The sequence below is a fragment of the Condylura cristata genome, unplaced genomic scaffold (assembly GCF_000260355.1).
Source record: "Condylura cristata isolate star-nosed mole 26May11 unplaced genomic scaffold, ConCri1.0 scaffold00014, whole genome shotgun sequence".
Taxonomy (NCBI): domain Eukaryota; kingdom Metazoa; phylum Chordata; class Mammalia; order Eulipotyphla; family Talpidae; genus Condylura; species Condylura cristata.
This window is the reverse complement of record NW_004567115.1, coordinates 27,881,115-27,892,520: the sequence shown is the minus strand read 5'-3', so window position 1 is coordinate 27,892,520 and position 11,406 is coordinate 27,881,115.

The window sequence follows — 11,406 nt, the reverse complement described above, 5'->3', positions numbered from 1 at the left end:
CTCAGCAGTGTACTTCGTAGATCTGCCTGCTCTGCTCCCCACTCTGTCTCTGGTGAAGCCTCTCGCCGCCCCTGAGCCTGTGGCCTGTACCCCAGTTCTGTATGCACAAATAAATAAATCTTTAAAAAAAATAAAAGTAAAGTAAATAAAACCTTGTAAAGTATTAGCCTGACCTTTTTATTTAGAATTTTTTATTTATTCCTCATATTTAAAAATTGGGATTTTATGTGAGAATGATTTTTTTTAAAATGACTCGTTTTTAACTTTCAGTTTGTTCCTTTTCACCTTTAAAATAGGACCACAGATACTTACTATTAGCTGCCCGTGGTTTCCAAAACTCATTCACTCAATTCATCAAACTTTTACTGATCAGCTACTATGGGAGATTCAAACTTGAATATTGCCAAAGCAATGAATGACTCTTTCTCAAGCCAGAAAATTCCCCCTGGCAGGATGTGATGGACACATAGGGGAGACGGGAAACGCATCAGCAGACTGAGGGGTAACAGCTCCGTGGCCAGACACAGCGCGGGTGGAATGGTGGATGCTGGAGCCTGGACAAAGGCAAGTGGATGAAACCAGGGCTGCCAGTCTCCACACCACTAGTCCCCACGCCCGTCAGCAGCTCACCCTTCCCATTAATCTCAATTGTGCAGCCTATGCCGGCTGCTGTGGGCTCTCGTACTTAACTTGTTAAAGCTAATCCTTTGCCTCTGTCAGTCTATTACTAACATAAGAATCCAATTGAAAACTGAAATAGCTATTTCTCCTCCACAAAATCTTACTGAATTAGTCCTGCCCAAATTTGGTTTCATATCTGTGACAAAGGAATTTATATGCTAAGTATAAAAAAAGAACTTTAGCACTTACCTAAATATAAACCATACACTAGTAGAATCTGAATTAATAGGAGTTCATAGATTTACTGCATTTATTCCTCCCCTTAAAGGAATGAAAATGTAGCGTAAAGTGTGTAGGAGGGGTGGGTGGGGAGAAAGAAGAGAGTTTTCACACTCATGTGAAATATATCTATGTATATATATTTTAGGGGATATCTATTTTTAGTCCCTAAGGAATTATCCTTTTCCATGGGGAATCTTAACTGCTGCTTTGTGTATTTAGTCAGATTCCCAACAAATTGTTTCCTGTTGCTTAGTAAAGATCCTTTTCCTGAAATGACCTAAACACACTGACTTCTTTCAAAAACATTTTTTTTTTACATTAAATACACTGAGAAAGAAATGGGAAACTTTTGCATGTTTATGAGATGAATATCAGGAATACTTTAAGATGTACATTCAAACTAACTACACATTTCTGGAAATTAGGACTGTAAATGAAATGAAATGGAAATAGAAAACAAATTCTTCAAGTCATGGGGAAATGATTCTGCTCCATACAATGGGCTTCATAAAGCCCACTGCCTTTCTAAAAATGATGCTGTTTGAGAGCCAACAAATGAGGTAGACATTCTCTTACATTGTATGACAAGCTTCTTAAAGGAAAGTGGCTGAGAAAGAAAGTAATGTAAACTATTTGGTAAATCTACTACACTTAGTCACAGGAAACTGAAATATAAAGCAAGTTAAAAAGTTGTCACAAAGGATTCTGGCATGGGGATGTAGGTTTCCCAAGAGAATTATGATGGTCACATTATGTCCAGAGCTTACAGACAACACAATTGTCTGTGGGCTCTACATATACACAGTACATATACACATTCCCTAGAAGTTTGACCTAGTTGTTTTGGGGGAAAAGTTTTTGTTTGTTTTGCCTCATTTTATTGCCAGTATATATAAAGTCTAAAAGGCAAGAAGTCTGCTTCTTTACCACTGTGTCCCCAGGACCTAGAACAGCACTACCTAGCTAGCAAAATGATTATACTTATTGAATCAATGACTGAGATAATACCATTTAACAAAAACCTTAAAACAGAAAAGGAAAAAGAAAAAAAAAAACTCACAAAATGGAGACAAAATACACATGTCAGAGCCATCAAAGTTCCATCACCTCCTCCCAAGTGCAGGCTTAAATAGAAAGCTGGAAACATGAGAGTCCTTCCTAACTTTAGAGCTAGCTCATTCTTCCATTTGCTCAGCCAACATTTACTGTGCAGCAACTATGTATTGAACACTGGAAAACACAGCAACAAACAAGGCCAGTCTGGCCCTTGCCACCAGGGAGCTTGCAATCCGTCAGCTCCATCTGTATTTACTCGTCCTGCACAGACAGTCTTTAGGCAGTGGTAAAATTAGGTAGAGACAACCCTGGCCACAGTTCTAGAACTACATGATACTCCAGGGGATACTATCAAGAAGCACAAATTTCTCATTTTATTATCTCACGTTCCACATGTTGCCCTGCCCAATACAGCAGCCACAGCCACTTGTGTGTTGGTATTTAAATTTAGTTTAAGTGAAAGGCCATACATAGCTAGTGGCTACCATCCTATACCACAGAGGACATTTTTTCAAAATCACAGAAAATGATTATAAGAGTTTGCTGGAACCTTCCTACTCAAAGTGTGGCCTAAGACAGCAGCACAAGTATATTACTCATTAGTTTGTTAAAACGCAGCATTAGGTACTACCCCCAAATCTTCCAAATCAGAATCTGTTTTCTAAAAAGAATCCCAAGTGACATATATATATATGTATATATGGAAGTATGAGAAGCTTGTCTTCAGAGAAATGTAATATCTAGAAGTTGCTTAGTTTATATTTAAATGACTACTTTTTATTCTAAAGTATAGCCAAGAGTTCCTACCTGCTAAATGAAAGGTTCAACTGTTCAATAGGCAACAAAGACAGAAAGCACAGTCTCTCACTCCTACTAAGAGAAAGGCTTGCCCCTTCTGGTCAAAAGCTGCCCTTCAATTACCCAGGGACTTTTTTCAAGAGAAAGAACATAACCTCTACTATGATATGACCTCTTTATTTTACAACTCATTCGATTCCCTAGGAATGGTCAATGACTCTATACTTTTGCAAAAAGACCATAAAATCCTAAAATATCTGCAACAGTAAAGTTGAGAATTAGTAAAAGCCTATACATTGACATCTGTAGAGAGTTTTAAATTATCTTGGAGCTTAAGAAAAAAGGACTGAGGAAAAGGTAGGTGTTTCAATTCCTAAAAATCAAGGTACTTCCCAGGCTTCTAATGTTCCTGACATTGGGTATATTACTTAACGAAACAAAAATGCTTGTGCAAATTCACGGTGATGAGATATTTGCAAGAGCACACTGGGGCCCTATCATCTATTTTCTATGAATACAATTCAACAGATTCTCAAACCTTTATAAATTATGCCCAACCAAGCCACTAGAAATCTTGTTTTCTCTCCATATAGATTTGCTCATAAATGTAGCATGTTCTTGCTATTCTCCAATCCCCAATAAGAATCATCAGGAGACATAACTTATAGATGACCAAAGAACTATAAATTCTTAAGTTAGTTAACACTGAAAAATTTACTAAGCAAGCTTAAAGATATACTACTTTGCTTTGTCTGGAAGGAATTCAGTCCAATAGACAGAAGGGTGAATTTTTAAGTCAAAAATTTCATAAATCAACACAGATCTGAGAGACAAAGGTTCAGTTTACAAAAAAGCATTAAAAGTTTAAGTCTTGCAGAGATAAAAGAAAAAAATTTTTTAGAAACATTTCACTTACAAATAAGTATAATCCTTAGCTGTGACCAACAATGATGAATTTTTAATGTTTAATAATCAATAAACTTCTCCAGTAACACATTGATGCATGCCTGGTTCAGTTCTGTGATGCAATAGGAAAAGTTGCAGTCAAAAATAGAGAGAGAGAAAGAGAGAGAACTATCTAATATATTTTTACTAAACAATAGAAAGTATATTTAGAATGATAAAAATAACAGAAAATGAGTATGAGTAATGAGAATTTACCAGATGAGTAATCTGTACATTATATTCTGGTACGTGCTCTTCACCCTAATAAAAGTCACACTTAGGAAAGGCTACATACGGAAAGTATTCTAGGATACTGGCTATTTTCTGGTCACTAATAATCTTCTGAAAACACAAACATTTAAGATTTTTGCATCCTGTAACAACCAGGAGAAGGTCTGCCAATCACTACACCAGCTATTAGCACATGCATATGAATAGATGGTTCCATTAGTTAGACACTCTTTGCCCTCTTGACTAATAGTTATAGCTGTGCTTACTCTGAACTGAATTTCACATTCTAGTGATTCCAACCAATTTTTCTCATTCCATTCTAAGCCCCAAGAAAATGACACCAGTGTACCCCTCTAGTCAATTTCTGAGGAAGCTCCGGAGGCAGAGGAACAGAACCACATAAGCACACAGAAGGTTGCGGGAGCAAGATAAGCACCAGCCCATTCATTTTTCATTTTCAACCAGAATCTGCAAGTGTGCAGAGCAGGGACCTGTCGTGCCGACATACTGAGCTGTATGAGCTGGGTGTAAGCCTCACTTTAAACTTGACTTTTTAAAGTTCACTTTCTTTACTCAAACAGCAGATTTCTCCAGTTTTATCATCATAATTCCTTTCTTTTATTATTCACACATGTGCTTCTCCTTTAGCCTTCTTGCTTTTGATCACCGTTTGTTCCTCTGACTTTATCCTTTCTATCCATTTTCCATTACTGCTTCCTGTTTAGGAAGCCACATTTTAAAATCCCAATTTTATTTGTCCCCGGCTTTATTGAGATATAATTAACATGCGTTATTGTGGAAGTGTAAAGTGCAACACATATTCATTTCATACATTTATATAGTACAAAATGATTACTACCACTGCTTGGCTGACATTTTCAATCACATCACAAAATTACCAATTCTTTTTGTGGTAAGAATATTTAACATCAAGAAGGCAGGCTATAATATAAAATAGTCAATGTAATCATTATGTTGTACATTATTGGGTCCCCAGAACTTACTTGTCTTATAATGGGGAAGACTGTACCCTTTGATCAACAACTCCATGGTTCCCCCAACTGCTCGTCCCTGGTACCAACATCCTACCTTTCTGATAAACTCAACTTTTAAAATTCTCTGATCTTCAGGGACTTTTCATTTTTATTTTAAGAAGCAAAAAAAGTTTAGACTTTTAAGTAACTCCACAATTTTGCTTACAATAGACTCTATTCTGCCCAAATTAACATGAATAATATGGTAGCATTAGTATAAGTTCTTATATACAATATTTGTGAAACCTCATATTGCTTAAGAAATTGAAATCAGTGTTTCAAAGTAGTGTACAATTTTTTTCTTTTTTAAATATCATGAAAGCCAAACAGCTGGAGTTCCTAGCAGTGATGATTAACCCCAGCTGTGGACTTGTCTAAACTATGTGTGAAGACAGGTGATAGGTGCAGCGACAAGCCACCACCTCACTCAGCCTCCTGTCTGTGACAAGCCTCCTCTGATCCATATTTGCAGTCAGCAGATTTCATTCCCAGTAAGGGATCCAGAGCTTTGTTAAAGAGTGAGGCTGCAAACTGACATGAGCAATAATAAATCCAACTATATTTGAAAATGTGAGCTTTACAGAAAGTTTGAAGTCAACTTCCCTGATGAGAAAGTGTCTAAAAGTGACACTTTCAATAAATAAGAAAAACACACTCTCATATTTAAACTGAGGAATTAACATACTTATTATAGATCTCTGAGAGAGACTGGTTAAGCATCAAACCTAGAGCTCAGAGAACATTTTTGGTGCTACCCTATAGCTAAACTTGCTCTCTTCGAGGCTGTTCAAGCAGCCATGCTTCAGACAGGCAAATGGAAAGGAGTTTGAGCTCTTTAAGAGAAACTCCTCCCCTATTCCCATGCAGAGCCACAAATTATGTCTTTCTGAAACTACAGGGCTAGCCCATTTTCTTTTTATTTCTATTTAATATCTCATAAACAGAGAGCAGAAATAGGTTTAAAATTCTGCTTTCCCAAGAAAGCTGGGAAATTAAAATAAAAATCCAATGAAAGAAAACTGCAGTTAAGAATCATATCCTGCTTCCTATTTAAAAATAAAATTTTGGAAAATCTCATGTCAGATGCTAAAATAAACATGCCAGGTTAAAGCCAGGTGAGGTAGTGGGCAGAAACATTTGGAGGGCAGGTGTCATCTTTCTGGTGACTGGGGCATTAGAGATGGAGCGACTGGCGACAGGCGTGGGCATCCCTGAATAAATTCAGTATGCGCTTCCCTATGTCAGAATTCAGCAAAGCCTGCTCTCGCCCCAGGAGTATCCGACTGGGACAGTCAAAAGACAAGACTAGTAAGCAAAAGCAGTCAATAATACAGACGGAGCATTTCACAGCAGCATTTCACAAGCGATAGATATATCAAAATATATTTGCCTGCATAGACCTACAAATAGAGGTTACTCACAGAGATTACTGTAGCTCCAGCAGTTACCCATTGATCATAGAAAATGCCCAGTTCATCAGCTTAACGCTTGAGAAAAGTTAGCTAGAAAAGAAGCCAGCTAATTCAAAATCTGCTGTTCTAGTCAACTGGAAGCAAATTAGTTTCAAATTTCCTGGCAGCCCCTTTTGCCCTGCACTGCACACGGTGATGTCAATGGAGCACTCTGAGCAGTAGGAACCCTCGCAGGAGCTGCCGCCTGGCCCCTCTCACAAAGGCTAAGCAGCCTGTGCACTCGCACTCCTGCCTCTGTCGCTCTCTACCTTGGTAGCTTACCGAAAACAACCACCGTATGGGCTTTTCTATATTTGTGAAAACTACTTCCAAGGAGATAATTGAGAGGACGGGAGTTAGCTTTAATGTAACCATTTCCCCAGTGCAGCAGCAGGAACCCGGCAGAGGCTGGGGAGGATTGTACCATCCTCGGTGACATCAGAGGTGGGGCTGTCAGCTTAGTATTATGCAGCATTTTCTCTGCTGAGAGAATGCCACACGAGAAAGGGAATGGATGTGTTCCTTCTCCAAGTGTATAATTCTTGTGTTGTCGAATCAGAAAAGGCAAGAGCAAATATAATGTTGAAAAACTACTGCGGGATGGTACACGTTCTGCTTTGCCAGTTCTTATCTCACTGCTAAATGATGCTGCCATCTAAAGTCATTTTACTGATGATTACATTACTGGCCCTGTGATTGAATTAATATTTAATGGGTAGTTGCCATTACTTGGAAAATGTGACATGAAAAAATTCAAAGACACTAACATCCAGCTTTACATAAATATAGATGGCATAAACTTTTACATCCCTATAAGTAAACACACACACACAATACTCTCAACACAATCTCAATAAAAATATTATAGTACAAAAAGTAACTTGTTAATGTGAAAAGTGAGATGAAAATAGCACAAGATAAATAGCATAATGGAATATTGGTCCTCAGTCTTGGTAATGGAGTTTAATATAAACATTCAAAATAACTCATCTTGGATAATCTTAATATTCCAACCAGTAAAAATGTAAAGGCAAAAATACAAGCAACTGTTATTTCATTTATTACATATACACTTACTGAATGCCTGTCAGGTGCAGGAAAATCTATTAGGGTTAATTTGGAGTACACATTTCTGATAAATAATATAAATGAAATAAAAAAAAACATTTACATAATGCTTGCTGTATACCAGGCAATATAGTAAGCACTTTTACTGTATTAATTCATCCATTCCCACCAACAGCCCTGTAGGTTAGCTACTATTATTAACCCACCTTACAGATAAGACTACTGAAACAGAAGGGCAGCATGTGACCTGTCTGAGATCACATGGCTAAAACTGGAACAGACAGGATTAAACACAGGCCCTAAGCCTGTAAAGCTTACCCTCTTGACAGCTAAGTTACATTACCTGCTAGAGGCTGCCTTGTCAAATAAGAGGACTCGAAGTGAAGAATATAATTTTCAGGATACAGAACCACAGCAAGCCAAAACAGTTGTCTCTGAAGAAAACTGCCCCTGATCTGATATAAGAGGCTATAGGTAGACTGTGCAGTAGAGAAAGCTTAAGAACACAGAAGTCACAGCCAGAAGCAGTAATATGGTGCCGGCTGCCCTAGTGGCTTTGGGCCAATGGCTTAAAATCTTTAAGCTTTAGTTTCCTGATCTCTGAGCTACAGATTTTTAAATTATAGGGCAGAATAAAAATGAGATGAAAGCACCCAACCCAGACTTATAACCTTGGTCCAAAACATTCCAGTTAAGTCACCTTAAGCAAGCTATTTAATCTCTAGGGACTCAATTTCCTTATCTGAAAACTGAGGATAACAGTTGGGGTTGTTCCGAGGATTAAATAAACTATGCACATAAAAATAGAAAGCATTCATACTAGCAACTAAGAGACAATAAAAGTTCAACTTTGATTTGCATTATAATCACCACCTTTATTATATTATCACCACATTTTAAAGTAAAGCTTCCAGCTTCCTCCCTTTTCAAAAACCTACCCAAAAAGAGTTGTACTTTACCCAAGTGGATGGTAAAACAGAAAGGAAAGCTGTGTTGGCTTTGTACAAACACCGATCAATCTAAGACTCAAGATTTCCCTATGAGATAAAAGCTGAAGTTGCTGGGTTTGGTTTTGCAAGAAGTTCTTCGGAAGCGAAAGAATCAGGGACAGGAACCCTTTTCCTGACCCCAACTTCTTCCTTCCTTCCTTCCACCTAGAATGTACAAAAGGGGACTGGAGCTGAAGCAGCCATCCCTAGTTATAACTAGCCGACGGATGAAGAAGATGAAGTGAGAGACAGCATCCCAGGCCCATTAGAGACATTTTACCCCATCTTCTTTTCTGTTGGAGAGGAAAAAATCTTTTGGTTCAAGTATCAATTCAAGTTTTTGACTTGATCATGCAACTCTCCATGATCCTGATAGTTAAAGTCACAACTTCCTGCAGTTTCAAAGGCTGACCTGCAGGCTGGGCTACTTAGCATGTCTTTTCTGTTACATCCTCCACATGGGCAAGCAACCAAGCCATTGTGAATTGGTGACCCTGGGGGAAACTAGAAAAATCAAAATAGACTGCTTCCTAGTACTTAGTAACTATGTTGTTTTAGACAGAGAAAACTAGGGTCACGTGGTGATGGCATGCATAGCACATTATATGCCCCTTTTTCACCTGCCTATTGCTGAATGGGTTCATATTTCCAAGCTACATTACAAAGTTAAAATCAAATTGAGAGAAAAGAATTCAAATACATGGATTAAATAGTGCTTGGTAAAGTCACTGTTCCTACAAAAGTTATGTAACTAAGATGGTCTGAACTGCTGCTAGTAACCATGAGGAAACAAACTGTCAGCTACACAAATGTCTCATTTCCAATGTCCAACACTTTACATTAGACTTTAACACTTTATTTGACTGAAAACCTAAAACTCACCATTTCAAAAAGTAGAGCTCAAAATACTACATATCTCTAATATTGTATGGCACTATCTCTGAAAATGCATGTGCAGAAACAACAGGAATCTGTAAATGGGTTAGCGGTGTCATCCTCAACTGTTTGGTTTTGTTTCTGAATTGTAATCTAATAAAAATACCATCATCCTTGGCATTATCAGTGATGTTCAGAGAAAAGAACCACTAAAAAATTCACAAGCCAATATTCTATTTATATCTTTTCTGTAAAATACAATAAATTGTTTTTCTAGAAACATCACTGACAAACAAATCATCAAAAAAGCTAGTTTTGCAAAGCATAGTGTTTTCATTAAAATTTAAAGGAATATTTTTAAAGAATAGCATACCTCAAAATGGCAACCAGTGTTTTTTAATGAACAAAGTGTGAAATCAAATTATAGAATATTTTGAATGGTTGTATTGTCTTCTTATTTTCTATATCACTGTGTTAGCATTTGGGGTCTTGATGTTTCCAAGGCAGGCCCACCCAGGGCCAGCGATTTCCTGGAGACAGCAAACTGCTCCCCTTGGAGCACACCATGGCTGTCCAAACCAACTACAGGAGAGCCACATCCCCAATCATCTCCTTCCATCTTCATACCTAAACCAATATTCCCCCTGCCCTAAATCACCACAGATCTGACACTGGAACCCCTTATAGATGAGAATTTATGAAGTTATCCAATCTCTTCAATGCTAAGCTTACTCAGTTGCCTTCCTTACCCATTTCTTTCAGCAAAATGATGCTTGCCCATTCTGCTTCCTCCCGTTTCCATGGGGTCCTATGGGATGCCATGCTTCCAGGTCCTAAGGATCAATATGCATAAACTCCCTCTTTCATGATGATTAATTTTATGACTGTGTCTCAGCATAAGTGCTTTAAATAAAAATCCTGGGTACACATTTGATAATAGTGTTCTAAGAGAAACAAATAACCATCCACTAGAAACAAAATTTCAATCAGTAATGTACTTCTAGACTGCAGTATCAGTAGCTGTCCCTTTTCATCAACTGAGAAATGGCAACATTTCAAACAAATTATCTAATTTATTATGAAATTACAAAATTAAAGATTTTTACAAATCAAAACATTTTTATCACCAAAACACTTGCCATGTTAGTTACTAGGTACATGCAGAAGATAAACTCATCAGAGGAACTGGTAATAGTAATTCCTTATTTGATATAACCTTCTTTCATTGGGCAAACAGAAAACTAAAGCCAGTTTTTCTAATTCATATTCATTTTTCTTTTTTAAAGATTTATTTATTTGTGCACACAGAACTGGGGTACAGGCCAGAGGCTCAGGGGTGGCGAGAGACTTCACCAGAGACAGAGTGGGGAGCAAAACAGGCAGATCGACGAAGTACACTGCTGAGGGGAGCAGCGGGCAGGTCAGGAGAAGTCTGCCACACCATATGGTCACCTCCTGGGCAGGCGGGGATCGAACTCATGCGGAAGTGGCTTCAGCTTCTTAGTGCTGTGCTTTAAACCACTGCACCACCAGGGAGGGCCTCATATTCATTTTTTAAGTCTGATTTTCAATCTTAAAGACATTATTCAATACTTATATCTAGATTGTAAAATTTTAGTTTTCATTTAGTTTCTAAGTAAGGTACATCTGAATTTTAAGTTAAATGTAAAGAGACAAACTGAACCCAAAGAGCCAAAGTTCAGGAAGATACAACAGAAAATCAATCCAAGTGAGCAGAAAGGAGGCAAATGCAGCCAGGACTAGTGATGACAGTTGGGCCAGGACTTTATACTCTGAACATCATTTTAAAGAAAATAAAACTCACTTTAAAGTGAAATGTAACTTACAAGGAATATATAAACAGCCACCCTGGTAAGTTCACTGGGAAGCACATGTTATAAAAAGTTTGCATGGGGGCCTCTCTGGTGGAACAAAGGGTTAAGCTGCAGCACTGTAGAGTTATCCGCAGCCACTGCAGCATTAGACATCCCCTGTCAGGGAGCTGACCTGCCTGGCCTGGCTGACCTCTCCTATCTTGTCTGCTGCTCCCCTCAG